Here is a 23,010-nt window from a genome sequence, read left to right on the forward strand (position 1 = left end):
ATTGGAAGAGCATACCTCAAATTTTGGAAAGCAATTGCCTTTGCATGTAGAATTACAAGTGACTTTTCTTTTTTGATGTTTCTGCAATGAGCATGTATTAGATATATTTCAGTTACTATTGCTGCAGAATAGACCGTGGTAACCTTGATGGTGTAAAGCAACTGTCATTTTACTATGCTAACAAGTTCTATGGGTCAAGAATTTGGAAAGATGAGGGACAGCTTGTTTCTGCTTTGTCTTGTCTCAGACTCAGCTGGGAAGGCTTGAAGTCTGGGGGTGCCGCAACGATTGGGGGCTGGAACAAACTGAAGGCTTCTTCACTCCCATGTCTGATCCCCAGGCCGGGAGGTTTGGAAGGCTGGATCTGTTTGCTGGAGTGCCTACAGGGGGCCTCCCACGTGGCTTGGCCCCCTCCCAGCGTGGTGGCCTCAGCGTGGTTGGACTTCTTACATGGCAGCTTCAGGGCTCCAAGTGTGAAGACACAGTGAGTGAGGTGCTGTGCCTTTTCTGATTTGGCCTTGGAAGTTGTGTGGTGTCACTTCTGCTATTTCTACTGGGTACATGTCAGAAGCTCATCCATATCCAAGAGGGAAGGGACATAGACGCCAGCTCTTGGTCATATTGTAGAAAAGTGAGATGAGAGATATTGTTGCAGCCTCCTTTGGAAAATGCACACATGTTGCTTTTGTAATTAGGAAAGAAACTCCATACATATCACTGTGTTTTTATGTTTTTTAAGCTTGTTGTCAAATACCTAAGAGCCTAATTCTCTGAGGTTTGGATGGGAGAACCATTTTGCATAGCTGAGTTGAGAACCACCTTCTGAAGTGTCTGTGGGTTGTTTCCTGTGTACTGGGTGGGTTTCCTGTTTTTGATGCATTCCTGTGTAGGCACAAAGGTAGACGTGGGGACGAGTGGGCGTAGGGTGTGAGATACAATACAAGATGTCCAGTAAAATTTGAATTTCAGATAAATAACAAATAAAGATTTTGTAAAGTATGTCACAAATATCGCAAACTTGTACTCAATTATTCCTTGTTTTTCTGTTAAATTCAAATTTAACTGGATGGCTTGTATTACTGTTTTGCTAAACCTGACAGCATCATTGGGGGACATCTGGAGATAGGCCTGATGGGTCATTGCCACCTTCTCGTGACTCCCTCTCTGTCGGACAATGAAGGGAAGTGCTTTTGGCAATGGAAGGGGATTCTATTTTCAGCATGGGCATCAACCTTGTCTGAGAATAGAACAGGGTGAGAGATAGAGGGAGGAAAAGAATGCTTTCTAACGTGTGAGGGGAATCGGCCAGTAGAGGCTGGAAACCTGGACTTGTGGAAAACTCACTCTGACCTTCAGTAAGTCACTAAATCCCTCAATGGTCAAGAGTGTGCATCTTACTATCCTGGCATAGGGTTGCTGGGAGGATGAATGTGACGTGAGCTGCTTTGAAAACCTCCAAAATGAAATTTAAAGTGTTGGTACTAATTCCCTCTTATTCTGAGCCTTGCACACCGAAGGGCTTTCTCTACCAGCTTTTCAGTGATGAGATCACATCCGTGTATTTATTTCATTTCATTTCATTTATTTTATTATTTTTTTAAACTTTTGTTTATTTTAAGTGTTTTTCCAGGACCCATCAAATAGTTGTTTCAATCTAGTTGTGGAGGGCGCAGCTCACAGTGGCCCATGTGGGGATCGAACCAGCAACCTTGTTGTTAAGAGCACCGCGCTCTAACCAACTGAGCTACCCGGCCGCCCCACATCCCTGTTTTTAAACAAAATGTCACACCAAAGTGTTGTTGCTTTTTAGAGTCTAGCATTCCTGTCCCATCACAAACTACATGAATTGGGATAATAGCAGACGTTTCTATTGAGTAAGTTAAATGTGTCATTAAGTCCTTCTTTTTCTTCTTCATTTATCTACTGTGACTCTCTCTTCCATGGGGTTCACAAAAGTTAGAGGCTAATGTGTTCTAAAAAGTTCCACTCTTTTCCTTCCCTCTCTGCTAAGGTACAATTTCAGTAACTAAAATTAAGACTAGTGAATTTATGCCTGTTTCCAAGAAGAGATCTGGCTAACGGCGTTCCTATGTGGGCACAAAGGTAGACGTGACAAAGGTTTTTTATTTTTCATCAGTTGCTACATAGAAAAGGATCCTGCACAGCTGCAAGCTCGCATAGTTTTGCAAAGTAAGAGAAAGGCAGGCAGCCTGCTTTACCAATAAGAAGAAGCCATGTTCAAATATATGGTGATGGAAGGAGAACTGACTCTGGGTGGTGAACACACAGTGGGATTTATAGATGATACATTACAGAATTGTACACCTGAAATCTATGTAATTTTACTAACAATTGTCACCCCAATAAATTAAAAAAAAAAAGAAGAAGCCATGTTTACATCATTCTCGTAAAGATAGAAGAGATAATCATTTTTTTATTGTTTATGTTGTTGGTGATTTAATTAGAGCAAAACTTCTGTTACTTAAGAGCGAATTAATTAATTCAAATCTGCCAATTCATTCCCACCTCCAATCTACATTTTAGCATATAAAGCATTATTCAGTGAATACTCAAAAAATTGCTGGAGTGTTAATTTAGTAAATCAAGCCCTCTTAAGAAAAAGTCACATTTTAGTTTATTAAAAGTAAGTAGATTATTAAAAACAATTTTAAGGATGTCCTGAGGTGGGTATACATTCAGCTCAGTTCCTTATATTTGTATTTCTCATTTCAGGTGTAGAAATGTAGACATAAAGTGTATAATGAGACTATGTCTAGAACTACGACTGAGGCTTGGCAAAATCCTTAGTCATTGAAAAAAATATATAAATGTACATTATTAATATAAAAGCACTATACAGTACTTAGTCAAGGGGAAATGTTTATGTTAAAAATAAATCATTTGCCACAATTAAAGAAATAAGAACTAAAAAAATAAATTAAGGATCTAGGATGTATGCTTACGTCGCTAGAAATGTAAACAATTGTATTCACAAAATAGTCATAATCATAGTATTATCTTATGCTGGATGACGTCATCACAAAAATGTTCTGGAAAACCTTCCATGAAAGCAGTTTCCCATTGGAGTAGTTTATTGGTTATCTGTGGGTTATTCTATGATGAGTTCGACTCCACTTCCACTAGATTTCCCTGGGCCTGTTCGTCCGTTAGAGTCTTAGGGAGGCTGAGATCTTGTTCACCTCGTGATCCAGCGCCTGGCACGTAACTGACTCTTAGCAAATACTCGCTGAACAAAGTGAATGAATCAATGAGTCGTAGTTCTTAAACTTGGGTCTCCTCAGACAACTTAGAGAGGTTAGTGAAATTCCTCAAGGCCACGAAGTACGAAGTAGCCTGGGAATTTCAACCCCTGGACCCCAGGGCCCGTGTTCTTGACTGTTATGTTCAATTGCACGTTATGGCTCATTGTTATATTTCACTTCCTCTTAAAATGATATATACATACATATGTGTATGCACATACATGTACATGTGTGTATATGTGTATGCATATATATGTACACGTGTATGCATATATACATACATGTGTATATGTGTATGCATATACGTACATGTGTGTATATGTATATGCACATATATGTACCTCTGTGTATACATAATGTAAAGTATTAAATGTCTTAGAATTCAGAGATCTCATGAGACTTGGATGTTCAGAGGAGGTTTGGGGAAGGGGCTGACATTTGAAATGGGCCTTATTTCAAAAGATGGGACATATTTCAATGGGGAGACCGGAAATGGAGTGTTTTATGAGGGGGTAACAGAGTAAGCAAGAGTGGGGAGGGAATGAGAGATAAGACTGGAAAGGCAGGTGGGGAAAGGCCTTGTAACCGACTTGTTTTATTTGCACTTGTGTATACGAGTATCTCATGCGTGTCAAAAAAAGTAATCCAAAGACAACAGCAGTGCATTGGCAATAATTATAGTATGCTAATCTGTCGAAAGTGTTCTGGAGAATTAACATTCTTGTCTCAGGTAGGTTTTACTTGGGTCTGAACCATGTCGAGTGTTCCCCGTTGCTCTCTCAAGGACGAAATTCCTTCTCATCTCTTTGATGCCCTTTCCGCTGTTCTGCAGCAGACGGAGATGAAGGGGACCCTGGCCCGCCCCGGCCGCGCTGGGCTCTTAGCACCCTCTGGTGGGGAATCAGCCTTGGGCTCCGTTGCTTCTCTTGGAGACAACATAGAAGCCTGAGCCCAGCTCTACGTTATTTTGGTCAGGACTGTCAAACTGGCCTGAGCAGGAAACAGCTCCTGTAAACAATAAAACAGAACTAATATCCTTAATGGCCACATTGGAAGGGTTGGTAGCTACTTGCCACGCTTCCTGCCTATTCCGATAAATCCTGGTTATTGATAGTTGTGCGTGGCTGGGATTAGAACGAGGTTTGTTCATATTTATGATAAGGTGACAGCTCAGGTGTTGGTGGGGGAGTGGAGAATCTGGGAGTTGTGTTTTAAATCTCCTTAAAACCCATTTCTATCTGTAAACACTTTAAAAAGCTTTTATTTCCTAAATATGGATAATTATTGTTTTGTCTTCCTAGTCAAAAGACTTTCTAAAAACTTGGAATATTTGAGACAGCTGACAAAAGTAAAGTTTAATTTTACTCATTTGTCTTGGCTCTTAAATTTTTTTTCATAACTCCTCCTTTCATTGCTTTTATGCTATACTGGCCGGGATGAGTGGATTGTATTTCAGTTTCTTTTCTAAAAATGTCAATTCAATCATTTCAATCTGGAGCTAATTAATCAGCATGGGCAGGTAAGATATTTATATTGATTGCCTTTTCCTTAAAAAAAAGTGTTTCTTTTGGGGGGTCTGGGTAATGATGATACAAAATTCAAAAGATCCTAAGAATTCATGTTAAAAGGGAAGCTTTCCTCTTATTTCTCTAGCTATTCATTTCCTGTTCACAGAAGCAACTGTTGTTTCTTGTGTGTCATTTCAGAAAAGTCTCTGACATGTTTAAGCGTGTGTGTGTGTGAATGTGTGTATTTGTGTATTATTTTAAAAGTTCAATACACAATAAATAAATGGGACTACATCAAACTAAAAAGTCTTTGCACAGCAAAGGAAACCATAAACAAAATGAAAAGACAACCAATCTACTGATGGGAGAAGATACTCGCCAATGATACATCCAATAAGGGGCTAATCTCCAAAATACATACAGAACTCATATAGCTCAACACCAAAATCACAAACAATCCAATTCAAAAATGGGCAGAGGACCTGAACAGACACTGCTCCAAAAAGGACACATAGATGGCTAATAGACACATGAAAAACTGCTCATCGTCACTAACCATCAGAAAAAAGTAAATTAAAACCACAGTGAGATACCATCTCACATCTGTCAGAATGGCCATCATCCATAAATCAACAAACAAGTGCTGGTGAGGATGTGGAGAAAAGGGAACCCTTCTGCACTGTTGGTGGGATTACAAATTGGTGCAGCCACTATGGAAAACAATATGGAGGTTCCTCAAAAAAATAATAATAGAGCTACCATATGACTCAGCCATCCCACTTCTGGATAATTACCCAAAGAAACCCAAACCACTAATTTGAAAATATATATGCATCCCTATATTCATTGCAGCATTATTTACAATAGCCAATATATGGAGGAAACCTAAGTGTTCATTGGTAGACCACTGGATAAAGAGGTGGCATATATATGCAATGGAATATGACTTGGCCATAAAAAAGAATAAAATCCGTTCTGTTCCATTGATGATGCCAAACAAATCTGACAACTTTTCAAGGGATTTTTGTAAAATGACTCAAAATTTAATTGAAACAGTATTTCTATCATTTTAGACAATTAAAATATTCAGAATCTTAAGAGATTTGATTTTCAATTTATTAAAATTCCCCAAAGACCTTTAAATCTATTCAATATTTTGAGCCCAACCTTCAGTAAAAAAAATGCCTTCACTTTGTGGTAGTGAAAGATTGGGGTTCCCATGCAAACATTGTGCCTGAAAACAGAATATTTCACATTTGTTTTAATTTTCTTCCTTCTTTCCTTTGTCATCCCTTAATACTTAAATATGTTTATGTAAAATTATTGTTGTCAGCATTATTATATCTCTGTACTTCATCATTAAAGATGAAACTTTCAAATGTGTCTCTGTTTATTTTTTTCTAGTAAAAAAAATTTTTTTAATTGTTGTAAAATATACATAACGTGAAATTGACCATGTTAGCCATTTCTCAGTGTATGTAGTTCAGCGACACTCAGTCCATTCACTGTTGTGCAACCATCATCACTAGCCATTCACTTTTTTACATAAATGTACAGCTTTTGTCTTTAAAAAGATAGAGATCAGGTTACAAATGGTGTGTTGAATCCTTGAGAAGCAAAAGCCAGTCGGTAATGTGAAGCTGATGTGCCCAATATCTGTCTGGAACACAAATGCGTTCTATAAAGGAATGTGTTTCTTGGCTCTCAATGCCAACACGTTAAATCTGGCCATTTAGAAATGGATCTAAAACCTCGTAGTACTAAAACTTTGAGCTCAGAGGAGACCAAGCCGGGCCTCTGCCCCTTATCATTAGGACAATAGGACGGGTCGGCCCCCTGCACGCAGTAGAGCTGTGGCTTTCTTTGTGGAATTGTTTAAGGCCCAGAGCTTTTGATTTTTTGCATGGGTTCTCCTAATGTTAGTTAAATAGAGGCATGCCTCTTTCAGACCTCCTGAATACTTGTCCCCTGCCCTCTCATCTTGCTTCAGGTGTCACTCCCACCACGAGCCACTTAATCTGGGAATGTCTTTTTTTTTTTCTTTTGCATATAGGCATATGTCAGTGGTACTCTGGATGAAAAGGTGCTAGCCTGCCATATTGCTGTTCATCGCCACATGAAAAGTGTTATCCATGCGGGACGCGAAGGCTTACCCTTCTGAGTGGAGAGGCACATTTCCAAATGGAGTGTTTTTTTTCTCTGTCTTGCAGCGACATATGTTAATGAATGGGGGCAGGAGACAGGCAATTAAAGGCAGCTCTTGGCCTCTCACAGCAGAGTCAGCTCTTGGAGCCAGATCAAGAACTCTGCAGTTCTTCCTGACAAAATCCCGACCCTCTGCACGTTGAAACGGCTGCTTTTCAGCAGATTGCTGCCATAATAGAAAACGTCAGGGGCGCCATTGTTCCACGTTCCTGTTGCTAGCACACCCTATTTCGTGCATGCTTTGGGGCTGTGCTTATTTGCATAAGTTGTCTCAGGAAAGTTAAAAATTCAAATCCTGTTAAGGAAAACTTGTAGGACATGACAGATGATATGTGTTAGAGGAAATAAAGATTTCCTCCTCGCTCCACTTTCTAAATCATGCTGACAGAAGCTGGGAAGAGAAAAAACTGGAATGAGCATTGAAAGTTAGTAAGTGTAAGAAACACTGTCAGAGCGTTGGTCACTTTTTTCTGGAGATAGCTTGAAGCTAAGTGGGTCACTTTTTCTGATCTATAAAATGAGAATAATACTAATGTCTTCCTTGTAGGGTTGTGGTAAGGATCAAGCAAAGTGACAGATGAATGCTTAGTATTACTGAATAAGCTAAGTGCTAGCTATTTTTATAAGTATTGTAATTATTACTATCATTTTTCAGTCCATCTCTGAGTATATTCTGAGACATCGGCATTTGGAGAACCTTTCGTGTTTTTCTCAGTTTGAGCATTGCTTCCACTTATTTTTAAGATTCAAAAGGTGCCACGATCCCTATCTCACTGTGAAACAAAACAACAAAACAGAGACAATTTTATTATAAATCATATTTTGATTTGGATCAGAGCTAGAGATTACATTGCCTTTTTTCTTTGATAAATAATGCTTTCTTTAAGTGTGCTTGTTCCTACAAAGATATTTTGGAAAAGAAAATGGGTCCTGCAATCTGAAAGTTGGAAGATTTTCATTCATTCATTCATTCATTCATTCATTCATTCATTCAACTGCCAAGTGCTGTTCCTTTAGCTGGGAACACAGAAATGAGCAAGCAGATGAGGCTGCTGCCCTCAGGGAGTGGTCCTTGTAGAATGGAAGACAGTCAATACACATGTGAACAAGTGGACAAGATGATTTAAACTATAAATATGTGTCCTAAGAAAGCAAAACAGGCATATTGATGAAGAGGCACTGGGGTGGTAGAGGGAGCTGCTGTAGATCAGGTGGTCTCGGAAGACTTTTTTAAGAAGGTAAAGTTTGAGGGTCAAATGGTGAGGAGGAGGAATGAGCCCTGAAAGATCTGGGGAAGAGTGTTCAGACCAGAAGGAACAAGTGCCAAGTCCTAACTCAGAAGCTATGTTGGGTTGTTTGAAGGATGAAAAGGCCATAGGGACAAAAAGATAAATGGAGGCTGGAGAGGGAGACAGGCCAAGATCTTGTAGGGTCTTCTCTCATCGTAAGGAATTTGGATTTTATTCTAGGGGGCAGGTGAAGCCATTTGAGGGCTTTAGGGGGAGGTCATGACCTCATTTACATTTTTTTCTTTATAAATTTTATTGGGGAATATTGGGGGACAGTGTGTTTCTCCAGGGCCCATCAGCTCCAAGTTGTTGTCCTTCAGTCTAGGTGTGGAGGGCGCAGCTCAGCTCCAAGTCCAGTCGCCGTTTTCAGTCTTTAGTTGCAGAGGGCGCAGCCCACCATCCCATGTGGGAATTGAACCAGCAACCTTGTGGTTGTTGAGAGCTTGCGCTCTAACCAACTGAGCCAACCGGCCGCCTCCTAATTTAAGTTTTTAATTGCTCTGATTGCTGAGTGGAAAACGAATTGAAGTGAAGGAATTGAAGGTAGGAACCTGTTGCAGTGGTCCTGGTGACAGACGATGGGGGCTTGGGTTAGGTCACCATGCAGGGGAGAAGGGTCACTTTGGGGACATGTTGTGGACATAGAGTCAACATGACATGGTAGTAGTTGGATGTGGGTGTTGAGAGAAGGAGAAAACTCAAAGTTTGGAGATGACCCTATAACCAAGGTTTTGGCTTGAACAACTGGGTGACTTTTGAGTTTATCTAGGCCAGTAGTTCCCTGACTTCTGAATTCTATGAAGCATTAACATAGAAGAAAAATTGGGGGAAGTCAGCTTAGTGATTCTATTTTTGCTTTTGCCATATAAGTACAAACAAAACAAAACCAAACCAAAAGCAACAACTGTCATTATCTCATACCACCATTTATTTCATAGAAGAATGGAGACTCTAACCATGAAAAAATAGGAAGGGATGATTTTGTATAATTTCAGAATTGGGAGCAATTTTTTATATGGAATAAAGTGAGCACTAGGAATATGTAGTTCATGACATTGTTCTTATTTTTTTATAGTTTTTGTCTCAGATCAGTAGAAATATTGTCATAACTGGATATGTACTTGGGAACCACTGGTCTAGGTCATTTGTCAAATTTAGGCAGAAATCCCAGCGAGGGCAGCCCTGACAGGTGTCCTAGCTTCCGCGTGATCCTCCCCGTGGAGGACGCACATTATCTCACCAGACAGGCAGCCCATTCCTTTTGGGAAGGTACAAAAGTAATTGTGGTTTTTGCCATTATTTTTAACCTTTTAAACCTCCATTACTTTTGTACCAACCTAATAGCAGATAGATGGCTTCCTTGCGACCGCCACATCCTAGCCCTGCCCTCTGGATGTGCAGAGGAAAGCTAATCTCTCTTCAGCATCTCAGTCCTTCAAACATCTGAAGATATCAGTCATGTCCACCTCTTTCAAAGGGCGAACTTCTTTAGCTCCTTTTTCTATCCAAGTAAGTGCAGAGTATACGAACCCACAACATGAAGGGTCCTCAGAACACTGCTCATGAAGTCTCATGGTGGGCAGCCCCGGGGTGTTTGGTGTCTGTTCTACTGTCCAGTCCCACATGCAAGAGAGAGAAAGTTGAAGAAAAAACATCTCCCTCTAGACGGGTTTAAAAGCTAGAGACTGGGACATCTATTTTGGAATTGAGATGAGATGAGAAATTGAAATGCACACACAGACCTTGAGCTCATAACCCCCGCGGACGTTCACACCATTTGCATAAGACAGATCTGGATTGAGAGGACAAGTTAATTCATGTTCAAAGCTTTAAGGCTTTAAAGAAATCTGCCCCTGCTCGTGATTAATGCCAGGGAGACTATTTCTGACCCAACAGGCATGTAATTTAGAACTAGTGTTTGTGAAAGCACCTAGTACAGTACAGACTACTTGGTAAAGGTTTTTTTTTTTCTTTCCTTTTTCCCTTCCTGACTTCTTTTCCTCCTTTCCTCCTTCCTTCCTCTTTTCATTCAAACCTGTTAAGAGAGTTCTGTGACAGTTCACTGGGTATGTCTGTCATATCAAAACACAGGAGAGTTGTTAAATGTCTCATTCCAACTTGATAGTCCTTTGATCCTTAGATATTTAATGACAAAGGTATGTCCTCTTAAGACAGTCCTCCAAGAATGCAGTTCCCTAAGTTTTGCCCATATTGGCCATCAAGCATCCTATAGAGTAGGTAGGGTTCTCCTAGTTTAGATATTTGTTCTTAATAATGAACAAAGTTAGAGGCATAGGGTGAAAAAAAAAATTTCCATGTGGAGGGCGCAGATAGCTCCCATAAGGTAATGGGGGGGTGGTGTCTTAACTTTTCCTTGAATTTCTAACAGTTTGCTTTTTACCTTTGGATGTCATACAGTTGAGTTTTTAAAGGTGATTCTATCTACTATATGGATGATACATCTTGTCAGCATAAAATGTGTCTTAAACTTTTGACTTGAATTCACTTTGCCTGATGTTAAACCTGAACTGCTTTCTCCTGTTGTGTTAGTAATGACCTGGAATGTCTTTGTCTCTGTAGTTAATTGCTGAAACTGGTGGGTACTTGTTGAGGGGATGAAGGGAGAAGGGCTTGGGGACGAACAGTGGCCAGTCCCAAGGGAACCTCTTCTAGGAAAAGTCTCCTGACTGTGGGACTTCTTCACTCTACAGCCACGAAGTGCCTTTTGTTCTGCTGTACGCTCTGTCTGCCCATGACTTGTGAATATGGTTCACTGGATGTTCTCTCTCCAGACCTGGAGTCGTGAGCTCCTTGAGGACAGGGTTTTTTAATCCAGTGCAGGAGGGACCCATGTAGACGGCATTTTCTCTGGCGAATGCTTCAAAGTTGCAAAACCCACCTCGTCCCCTGAGGAATTTGCTGTTACTACATTGTACTTCCTGTCCACTTGGAGATGCTATTTCTATAAATCAATATGTTTGCTATTAAAAAATTCTGTTCTGGGAATGGGAGGTCTAGTTCATTACTGCTTTTGGATATTTTTTGTTAACGTTATTAAGAACCTCCAAGTGTTCTTTTCTTCAATATTTTATTAGGAACCTTTTCAAATATATAGAAAAGTTGAATTTTACAGTAAACACCCATATATCTAACCAGGTTTAGGTGCTGGCCAGTAATAGTCTTTAGGTTCTGCTGCCACCAGATATTAAATGTTTCCAGATGTTTAGAGGAAATAATTATGGATATGACAAAGATTTAGCTACAAAGGTGTTTACTGATGTCCAAGCATAAAATTGGAAAAATTTCAAGTATTTGACTAACCATTGGTTAAATCACTGGTTTTCAATTCTGCCTTTTCATTAGAATCATTTGAGGAACTTCAAAAATACTGGTGCTGGGGGTGGTAGATGAGGGTAAATGGGATCCAATATATGGTGATGGAAGGAGAACTGACTCTGGGTGGTGAACACACAATGTGGTATATAGATGATGTAATACAGAATTGTACACCTGAAACCTATATAACTTTACTAACCATTGTCACCCCAATAAACTTTACTTAAAAAAAATACTGGTTAAGGGGGATCAAGATGAGGTACTCAGAATCGGGGGTGTTCAGATTTCACAGGTCACTATTGTGGGGATAATCAGACCTGCAGAGAAGACTCTAACCAGCAGGGTTTCCAAAACAGAAGACACGACAGCTGCACCCGTGGATGTTCACCAGTGGGTTGACAGAGATGGCGCCAGCGGTGAAAACACTGTGGTTCCTCCAAAAATGTATGTGAAAGTGGCTGGCCATCTGAGGTCTTTCCAGAACCAAAAGTACTTGGTGGCCTTCACGATCCGGCCCCTGGAGGACACAAATGAGTTCACTGCCCATATTCTGGGAGTAGTGAATACCCGCATGATACTGAGCAAAACGAACAGCCAGCCCTCAGCGGGGACAGCACCTATTAGCCGTCCAGGAATGGGGGCAGCAGGGGACTTTGGTGGGAACTGCAAATGGCCTCGTTGTGGCCAAAACCAGGTGCTGAATTTGATTAAGGCTTGCCCATGACCTGAAGGATTGAACTTTCACTAACTCAAGAACCAGCTCCAGCACATGACTGTAGCCTCAATCAAGCAAGCTGTGGATTTTCCAAGCAACAAGGGGACACATTTATTCCACTGTGGACAATGATCATTTTATATTCATGGACGCAGAATAAATGGATCTAATTGGGTACCCAACATATTTTCCAGCTGGACCCATTTTCACGATCTGTTGTCTCCAGCTGTGCTTATGTTTGGCCAATTGACTTCCAGAAAGTATTAATAGGTTTCATCTATAAATAAGGTCTCAATTGACATCCTTTTGAAACTCACTGCTGTTCTGTTTTTTTGAAGCTCAAAGCGGGCTAAGTAACTGACAGGTATGTAAACCAGAGTATAACTTCTTGAAGAAGCTATAGATGAGTTAGTTACAATATCAAGATAGATGGAAATCGAAGAGGGATACCACCAAGAGAGTTGGGTGGTATTACTTAAATAATACTCAGAGTCTCTATTCCTGAAATGGTTCCTATTGCGAGAAGATGAGTAGGACTAGGGCCTGTGAGCAGAGAGCTAACCAAGAAACCCACTAACCTTTGCCTATTTTTGTTCCTCATTTTGGTTATGTGGCGTTACTTTCGGAATTACACCTTCCTTTACCATGTCATGACTGCTGCCCAAAGTGTTTTTTAGAAACATGAGGTTTTCGAGAGGTAGCCTCGTGGGGCTGAGGAGAGGAAGAAATGTTACCGTGTTTTGTATAAAATAACTACGATCCATATGTTTAATAAAGTAGTTCTATTATTGCAGTAAAAAAAAAAAATCATGGAGAGCCCAGGCTCCAATTTCTTGCTCTCATTAAATGTTTGTTCTCTGCTTTGCATCTTGCCACCTTAAGTGTTCTCTTTTTCATTTCTATATTATTCAAATATTACATCAAAAGAGAGGTAATACATGTCCTTTTCCTTATATTTCCCCTTACTCTATCATTAACATAGGTCTTATGCGTTTCTCATTTTATCAAAAGTTGGGGTTATTTAAGAGACACTACATATCAACACCAATCAGTAAACAATAAAAAGTTTAGACTAGGTATCTCTATTCCTGATAATTCCAGCAATTGGTAATTTCTCACTAGCTGTATTTGATACCAGGTTGGCTTAACCCCTGCTTTTTTTTTTCTTTCTTTTTCCTTTCTTTTATATGAAGAGCCCCCAACACCCCTAAAATTCATGTTCATTTCTCATGTTGACTGTTTTAAGTCTTCAGCACTCATTAAAGAGTCATCTCTGGGTCTTCACCTTTAGCAATTTGAAGCTGGCTGACGTTTAAAAATATAGTCTGTAATCTCTCTCTTTTTTATTTTTATTTATTTTAAGTGTGTTTTTCCAGGACCCATCAGCTCCAAGTCAAGTAGTTGTTTCAATCTAGTTGTCGAGGGCGCAGCTCACAGTGGCCCATGTGGGGATCGAACCAGCAACCTTGTTGATAAGAGCATTGCGCTCTAACCAACTGAGCTAACAGGCTGCCCATCTTTTCATATTTTTGATGGCTCCTCTTGGCTTTTCCAGATTCGTGATGTTCAACTCATTGCAATTTAATGTTAGCGCTCTTTTCCTTTTAATTGCCTTGCTTAGAGCCACAAGATTTTGACCACTGTTAGTTGTGCATGGAGACTGCAGCTTTCTTTCTTTTTTTTTAACCTTAGGCGTTCTAATGAGTAGTGACTGAGCAAAGTGCACGGGGTGCTTTGTCCTCCTGCTATCGTCATTAGTATGTTTGGGTTATTCTGTAGGAATCTATCATTCTGGAAGGAACATTGACCTCCATAGCAGTCCTGTACTGAGAAGCAAAATAAATGTTCTGCGTAGGATTAAACGGGGTTATTTATTGTTAACCCCACACAGATTTGCACTAGGTCAGCATTCATTAAATGAATAAAAACCCAGTATACTCAGTGACTACTGGATGCATTTATACATGGGTTAATCTTTGGGTCAGCTGACCAATTTTCTGGGAATCTTTTGCCAAAAGTACTCAGGTTCAAATGTATGGGGTTGGGGCTGTTTTCTAGGTTAAGTCATATAATTCTAAACTCTGATAACAGTTAAGAGGTGAGGTACTCGGAGGGGGGAGGGTGTTTAAAATAAACAAGAATTTTTGTCTAATATATGGTTTATTCATAGGTTTAATTAAAGTAGGATGTTTTCTCTCATTAAAACCCCCTGAAGCCAATGAAATATTTTGGGATTATTATTTATTGTTTATGAGGTTTACTTTGACTAAATGCATATAATACTTTCAGACACTTTGTGTTCCCAAATCACTTATGGCTGCTGCTGTAGCTATATCGGTGATGTGGGCTTTTAGTGATTTTTCCATTGTTTTTTTCCTCTTGCTTTTGTTTCACATTGCCTTCTGACATGTTTATACCATAAATCAGGTCAACTCTCAGATTGAAGACGTGGGAGTTGGGAGGAGGAAAATGTAATCAACTCCTATAAAACCATGCTGACTCAGCACCACTTTTACAGCTGATAAATTTAATCCCAGAAGTATCATGTATTCTTCAGAACGGCTAATGCTTTTTGGGAGGCAGGCATATCAGGACATCTAAAAAATATTTAAAACGTGATTAGTCTAGACTTGTAATTTTAAACATTATTGGTGATATGAAGAACATCAATTATTTATTAAAGGCAGCTCTTTAGAAATGCTTTTTATTTTATTTTTTAAGAAACAGGAATAAAAGTAATAGGAAATCGTATTTAATATTTCCGTATGAAATTCTTTTTGTTGTGATTAAGCACAAAGTGGCTTTGTGAACTAAAGCAACACTATATAGTATTCTAGTCCAAGCTCTAACCCTTTAGGACCTGCATATTTATCCGTTTCCTTTTCTCTGAATGTCACCCTACCTTACTGGGCCCCTGTGAGCTCATAGATTCTCTCTTTCGGAAAATTGTAATAATCCATATATATAAATCCTCAGTGTCTCCTATGTGGTGCTTTGTGCAGGGCAACACTTGCTCAGCCTTTCGCTGTGGGCCTACACTGAGATGCTTTTGCCTGGATGTTTGCGTCGCTTCCACACGTGTGAGCTGCAGACAGTCTGCTCTCCAGTGAGTACAAGGGAGTCTGCACAGGAGGAATCTCAGTCTTGCAAACAGAGGGACTTTTCTCCTTTTCCTTCTCTTTCCCTCTTTCCTCCTCTTTCTTGCTTTGATTCCTTCTCCTTTCTTCCCTCTTTTTCCCTTATTGTCAATATTTTTGCTTTTCTTTTCTAAAAGCTTATTTATTATGGGGATGTTTCTAATATACAAAAAGTTGAAAGAGTGTAATGAGGACTCATACGTCAACCAACTATCTTCAACAATTGTCAGTAGTTTGTCATATTTGCTCCATATCTATCTATTATTTCCATTAAAAATGATTTGTGGTAAATAAAACTTACCATTTTAAGCTTTTTATTTCCATCCTTAGTATTTAAATTTTTAAAAAATTTTGTTAAAAAAGGAGAAAGGCTATCATATCTCCACTGCATGACTTTTACATCTTTGTTGAAAATCAGTTGTTCACGTAAGTGTGAGTCTATTTCTGGGCCCTCTCCTCTGTCTGGTGATCTGTTTGTCAATGTTATGCCTGTCACTGTCACTGTCTTAATTAGTGTTGAAATGAGGTCATACACTGCAGTTTTTGGTGATGTTCTTTTTCAAAGTCCTTTGGCTATTTTGTGTCCTTTGCATTTCTATATGACTGTTAGAATCAGGTTGTCATTTTCTACACAAAATCCTGCTAAGGTTTTCATTGGGATTACTTTAAATCTATAGGTCAATTTGGGGAGAATCAACATCTTTGGGGGTCTTTGGACCTGTGGTATATCTCTTCGTTTATTTAGGTCTTCTTGAATTTCTCTCTGCATTATTTGTAATTATCAGTGTACAGATAAACCTTTTGTTAGATTTATCCCTAAATAGCTAATATTTTGATGCTATTGTAAATGTTATTTTCAAATTTCAATTTCCAGTTATTGGTGGTGTAAATGTAGTTGATTTTTGTAAATTGATGTTGCTTTCTGCAACCTTGGCTGGCTGGACAACGTTTTGCAGAAAAGATTAGGTGTGACTTACGGATTCAGTCAACCATCTCAGTAGAAGTCGAGAATAGAGATGAGGTTATCCAGGAAGCATCTATGGAGGACCCTCTCGTCTAACGGTGTGGTGTTCCATGACGCACATAGGAGGCTCACAAGGTTTTGAGAATATTATATCAGCAGGAACATGGCCAGCTTGAACTGAAAGTTGACAGAGGCTGGACTAAATGGACGAAGGCTGTTGGATTTCTAACATGCTGCAGGCAGGAAATTGACTCAGAGCGAGTTCACTGCAAACACGTGCTACCCTCAAGAAAAAGGAAGAAAGACTCCAATGGCAGAGCCTTGGGCTCAGAGAATGGGGCCACAGGCACAGAAGCAGAGGGCAGTGGACATAAGGCCTGCAGAGCTGCGAGACACAGGGGATTACTCCTCAGCTTAGAAACCTAGTGGAATTTACGCTGCTGGATTTCAAACTTGCTGGGGACCAATTACCCCCCTTTTGTTTCTTCTACGTTCTCCTTTTTGGAATGGGAACCTCCATAACTCTTATCCTGTGCTTGTTCCACCACTGTTTTTGGAAGCAGATAATTTGTTTATTCATTTCATAGGTGCACAGATGGAGAAGAATTTTGCCCCAGGATGGCTCATACCCAGAGTCTTAGCCATACCTGATTTAGATGATTAGGCAAATAAAACTTGGGACTTTTGAGTTGACACTTAGAAGATGTTTTGGACTTAGAGTTGAGTTTTGGGGGATGTTAAGATGGGTTGAGTGTATTTTGTATGTGGAATGGATGTGAATTTTTGGTCGTCTGAGGACAGACTACAGTGGGCTAAATGAGCTCCCATAATGATACATTCATGTCCTAATTCCTGGAATTGTGAATGTTAACTTTGTTTGCAAAAAAGGTCTTTGCATATGTGATTAAATTAGGAACTTGAAATGAGATCATCTTGGATTATCTAAGTGAGTCCCAAATCCAATGACAAGTGCCCTTATAAGCAACATACAGAGGGCAGACAGAGAAGAGGCAGTAAATTTTGAGGATGTTTTGCATGGTTCTTTTAGTGTTCCTGTATCCCACCAGGAAATGTAGAGTGCAAATACATATTCAAAAGTCACCTGATATAATTTTTTGCTTTATGTCAGTGTGGTACTCATTTGATGTAGAACTGTTTGTTTCTATTTCGTCTCAATTTTAGGATTGCTTTCCCTTTTTTGATTTAATTTAATCTATTCCTTAAACATTTAAAACATTTTTATGAGTCAAAAATCAAAAAGGTATACAGCAGTCCCCCTTATCCTTGGGGGATATTTTCCAGGACTTTCCAGTGGGTGCCTGAAACCGTGGATAGTACCGAACGCCATCTATACTATGCTTTTTTCTGTACATACATACCGATGATAAAGTTTAATTTATAAATTAGGCACAGTAAGAGTTTACCAGCAATAACTAATCATAAAATAGAACAGTTATAACAATACACTGTAATAAAAGTTATGTGAATGTGGGCTCTCTCTCAAAATATCTTACTGTGCCATATTCACCTTTTCACTTAATGGATGCACTTTACAGCTTCTCTTTGGCAGATCCGAATTGCCAGCATCACCTCTCTTATGCTTTGAGGCCATTATTAAGTAAAACAAGGGTGACTTGGACACAAGCACTGTGGTACCACAATCACTCTAATGACCAAAGTCAATCTAATAACCCAAACGGTTGCTAAATGATTAGTGGGAGGGGAGTGTCTACAGCATGGAGACCGCTGCACAAAGGGATGGTTTACGTCCCAGGTGGGATGGGGTGGGACAGCCGGAGATTTCATCAGACTACTCAGAATGGCACACAGTTTAAAACTTACGGGTTATATGAGGGGTGGGAGTTGAAGGATGGTCTCTGGCCTGGTTCTCATGAACCTGGGACCTAGGAGGAGTCTCCCGAGACCCAAGAACAGCTGTGATGTCCCCCCCAGCAGCTGGCCTATCAGCTCCTGGATCTATGCCTTTGGTGCTTCGTGAAGAATATTTCCAGATATATCACAGACATAAGCCTTTGTCTCCCAACATAAAAGAAAGACTGATTCAAATAATGAGCCAGCAGGGGCAGATAATAGATTCAAATATAAGTGAGTTCTTGGTCAAAATTGATTAACGTTACATGGTGTCAGAGAAGTGGGATCCACAATAATTTGCCTCCACTTCCGGTGCCTCCATTGATTTGAGTCCATTGCATTCTATCCCCACTGGTCCCGGGTTATTGTAATTTTACATCCTGAAGACCAAACTGTAGATCTACAGAGCTGTGGTATTTCAGATACTGCTCTCCTGTACCTGTGTAACTGCAGAAAACTAAACAAATTCAATTTAAATTTCTCAAAAGAAAACAGAATTTCCATAACTACAAAAGGAACAAAAGCTGTGGCTTCATCTTGTTCATATCTGCATGCAGCTTCTTTGAAAAGATGCTGCAGTCTCACGAATAAACGAGTCCTTGCTCTTGCACGCAATTGCCAGCTATTAAAGGTCATAGATTTAGGTGGCTGCATAGTTAGGTATTACTGCTGTGTCCTTACATGTATTAGGAGAAAACTGCTTATTTTTGCCGTCTGTTGATTTTTCATCTACTCAGGTATCTGACAATGGTGTGGTTGCACTTGTTAGTGGACCTTGTGCCGAGAAATAGAGGAGATTCATGTGGGACATTGTATAAATCTGCCTGATGAGGCTGTAGAAACTGTCCTTACTTGCTGTCCTCAGATATGTATGTTACTGTTCCATGGATGCCCCCTGGTAACATCCTTCATGAGAAGTCTTGGAGAAAATTAAAGCAAGTGACATGGACTGTTTGTTGATGCTTGCCGAAGCTATGAGCTTCACTCTCCCAGGTCTTGGAGATTGTCTTTCCAATAAGTAATATGGTTTGTGATTTAACCAGACTCAAACGCTGTAACAGTGCTGTTATTCCATTTGTTTGATGAGTCAGTGTTTGAAATGGTAATCCTAGCATGCCCTCTGATGGATTTGGGTTGGGGGCGTGTGGAGGGTTGGTACCGTGTCTGTTTCTTAAATAACCAAGTTTTAAAATGATCTGTTTTTCCTAGAGATTTCCTTCTCCTGCCCAGCTTTTTGAGCTGTTATAAGAGAAACTTACCTATATGGCTAGACGTTAAGAGAATGCTAAGTACAAGTATTTCTGAAAGTATTAACAACAACAACAATAACAACAAAAAACCCCAACAACTTATGAATTGTTTATTTCTGGAATTTTCTACTTAATATTTTCAAAAAATGGTTGACTGCGGGTAACGCAAACCCAGAAAGTGAAACCTCAGATAAGGGGGGGACTACTGTATTCAGGAAAGTCTTGCTTACATCCCTGTCTCTTCTCTCCCAGTTCCCCACTCTCTACTCCCCTATGCTAACTCTATTAGCATTAATTTCTGGTTAATCTTCCCAGAGTTTCTGCAAAATTAAGCAAAATAAAAAAATACACACACATATGTGTATGTGTATATATATTTTCTTATTTTATCTTCTTTCTTATATAAAAGGCAGCATTTCATATATACCATTGTGGATTTTTTTCACTTATACACTGGAAGCCACTCAAATCACTCCTTCTCAGTACTTAGAAATCTTATTCTTTTTCCGTGACTCCATTGTGTGGGTAGTTTATTCCATCAGTTCCTTATTGGTGAACATTTGGGTTGTTTCCAATCTTTTGTTACTACGAACAATTCTGCAATGACTAACCCTGTGAATCTGTTGTTTAGTGCTGATCTAGCTATAAGATAGGTTCCTAGAAGAGAAATTGCTAGGTCTAAGGTTAATTAATGTATCTGTAATTTATTCCCACCAGCAATGTAGGAGAGTGCATTACCCCACAGCATCACCAGGCGAGTGTATTGTCAAGCTTTGGATTTTGGCCAATGTGTTATGTGAGAAATTATATCTCAATGCAGTTTAATTTACAGTTATGAGGTGAGGTTAAGGCATGTTTTTCACATGTTAAGCAAGTGGCCTTTCATTTTCAGAGAACTGCTTGGTTTTTAAACTTTTTTTCTACAGAGATTTTTGTCTTTTTTCTCAAATGTTAAGAGCTTTTTATATACTCTCTTCTTTGGGATGTAAGTTGTAAATATTTTCTCACAGGTTATCATTTGTCTATTGACTTTTCCTTATAATCACGTTGAAATGGCAAAAAGAATATAGCAAAGTCAAAAAAAAAAGTCTTATTATTCTGTGACCTCAATGTAACTTAAAAAAAAAAATTAAGTATAATTGGCATACAATATTTATGTTAGTTTTCAGCATAATTTTTTATTTTGTATATTTCCTGTTAGACTTGTCCATACTCATGTTTAGATATAATCAATTCTCATTACCAGTCACATCTTTTGTATTCTGCTTTTGTCACTTAAAGTTAGGGGATAAATCGCTTAGATGGGTCACATTCTAACCTATTAATCTGTTGACATGAAGTAATTTCCTAAAAAGGAATCAGCATGCTCTGGCATCTGGAGTCCTGATTCACTTCCGGACCTTCCAAGGTCACTGGAGGTTGTTTGCAGACAAGAATCAAATCCTTCCCGGCACCTGGAAGGCTGAGTCAGCTCTGGGGCCAACAGCAACTGTATGCCAGAGTTCCACTGGGAGTCTTGAGACTAGTTAATTCCATGGCTTTCATGTTTGTTCTCAACCGCCACCCATAGTGCCAACGCTGGGAAAACTCTGTCCTTCCTCTCATTTCAATATGGCTGGGGCTTCTGAGAAGCACACATCTCTCTGTCTCTGTCTCTGTCTCTCTCCTCCCCTACCTTTGCCCCCCTTCCTCTTCCTCCTTTCCTCTCTGAGTCATGGCCTTTTATACTTAACATCACGTTTATAGTTAATAGTGTGCAGGTAATTTACTCAATGTCTAAATGTGTCTAGTAAACTGCTTTAAATATTTTTCTTTGGCAAGTGCAATTCTAAATAAATGAAAAGCAAAATGTTAGTTTTTTGATTTGGAAGCTTAAATCTTTAGGATGTAACATAAACATCTTGGGCATCTAAATAATCTGTAGAAAATATACTGAGCTTATTTTTTTTTTTTTAAATGTATACACATTTTTTTTTTAAGGTTTTATTGGGGAAGGGCAACAGGACTTTATTGGGGAACAGTGTGTACTTCCAGGCCTTTTTTCCAAGTCAAGTTGTTGTCCTTTCAGTCTTAGTTGTGGAGGGCGCAGCTCAGCTCCAGGTCCAGTTGCTGTTTTCTAGTTGCAGGAGGCACAGCCCACCATCCCTTGCGGGAGTTCAACCAGCAACCTTGTGGTTGAGAGGACGCGCTCCAACCAACTGAGCCATCCCGGGAGGCAGCTCAGCTCAAGGTGCCGTGTTCCATCTTAGTTGCAGGGGGCGGAGCCCACCATCCCTTGCGGGACTCGAGGAATTGAACTGGCAACCTTGTGGTTGAGAGCCCACTGGCCCATATGTGGGAATCGAACTGGCAGCCTTCGGAGTTAGGAGCATGGAGCTCTAACTGCCTGAGCCACCAGGCCGGCCCTACACTGAGTTTATTTTTATTATACTTCTTATTTTAGAAAGATGGTTACGTAATGAGTCTAACCACATCTTAGTTTGAGTGCATTTTTCATGGTCATATTTTTCCTCCTTGTTAATTAGGAGAATATAGGATATATATTTGTTGGGGGGATTAGTTATTTAAAGATGACTGTAGGACATACCTCTTTTCCTGAGGTCTCTATATTTTAAAATTGAGGTAACATTGGTTTATAACATTATATACATTTCTCTATTTCTTTTTTAATCCCAATGTTCCAGAACTCTTAAAGCTATGCTAGTAGTGGATACCTTATATCAAACCATCATGTTGTATACTTTAAATATATACAATTTTTATTATTAATTATAACTCAACAAAGCTGGAAAAAATATTTTAAATAAATAATATGTATATATTGACACTCCCTCCCCCAAACAGTGGGATCTTGTATCTATACAGCATGCCATCATTCACAAATGTTTTTCTGTATATTATCTCACTGGATTCTGGCCATTTATTTTTCTGACAGTAGTTTTAGTCAACAGTATTTGTGAAATTTTCTGGAACCCTAAAGAATTTGTCTAAAGTCTTTGTGAAAACTTTATTTAAAAATTTTTGTTCAGCTTTACTGAGATATAATTGACATACAACATGTGTGAATTTAAGGTGTACACGTGATTTACTGTATGTATACACTGCAAAACGACTACCACAGTAAGATTAATTAATACATCCATCACCTCACATAGTTACCTTTTATTTTTGTGGTGAGAACTTTTAAGATCTGCTCTCTTAGCAACTTTCAAGTATACAATACAGTGTTGTTAACAGTAGTCACTGTGTTGTGCATTATTTCTCTAGGACTTACTCATCTTACACCTGGAAGTTTCTACCCTTTGATCACTTTCACCCATTTCTCCCCCTCCCGTACCCCCAACCACCAACGCACTCTCAGTTTTCTTTAGATTCCACATTTAAATGAGATCATACAGTAATTGTTGTTCCGTATCTGACTTGTTGTCACCAACGAATGGCAGGATTTCCTTCTGTTTTTTTGGCTGAATA

General features: G+C 39.4%; 2 pseudogenes; both read left to right on the top strand.

Annotated features, from left to right (window-relative positions):
- Positions 1-325: 325 nt before the first annotated feature.
- On the top strand, positions 326-12,476 carry LOC109444036 (replication protein A 32 kDa subunit pseudogene; annotated as a pseudogene).
- Positions 12,477-15,359: 2,883 nt separating this feature from the next.
- On the top strand, positions 15,360-19,223 carry LOC109444044 (protein AMN1 homolog; annotated as a pseudogene).
- Positions 19,224-23,010: the final 3,787 nt, after the last annotated feature.

This window comes from Rhinolophus sinicus, chromosome 7, assembly GCF_057876585.1.
Source record: "Rhinolophus sinicus isolate RSI-liver-muscle chromosome 7, RSI-T2T, whole genome shotgun sequence".
In the NCBI taxonomy this organism is placed as follows: domain Eukaryota; kingdom Metazoa; phylum Chordata; class Mammalia; order Chiroptera; family Rhinolophidae; genus Rhinolophus; species Rhinolophus sinicus.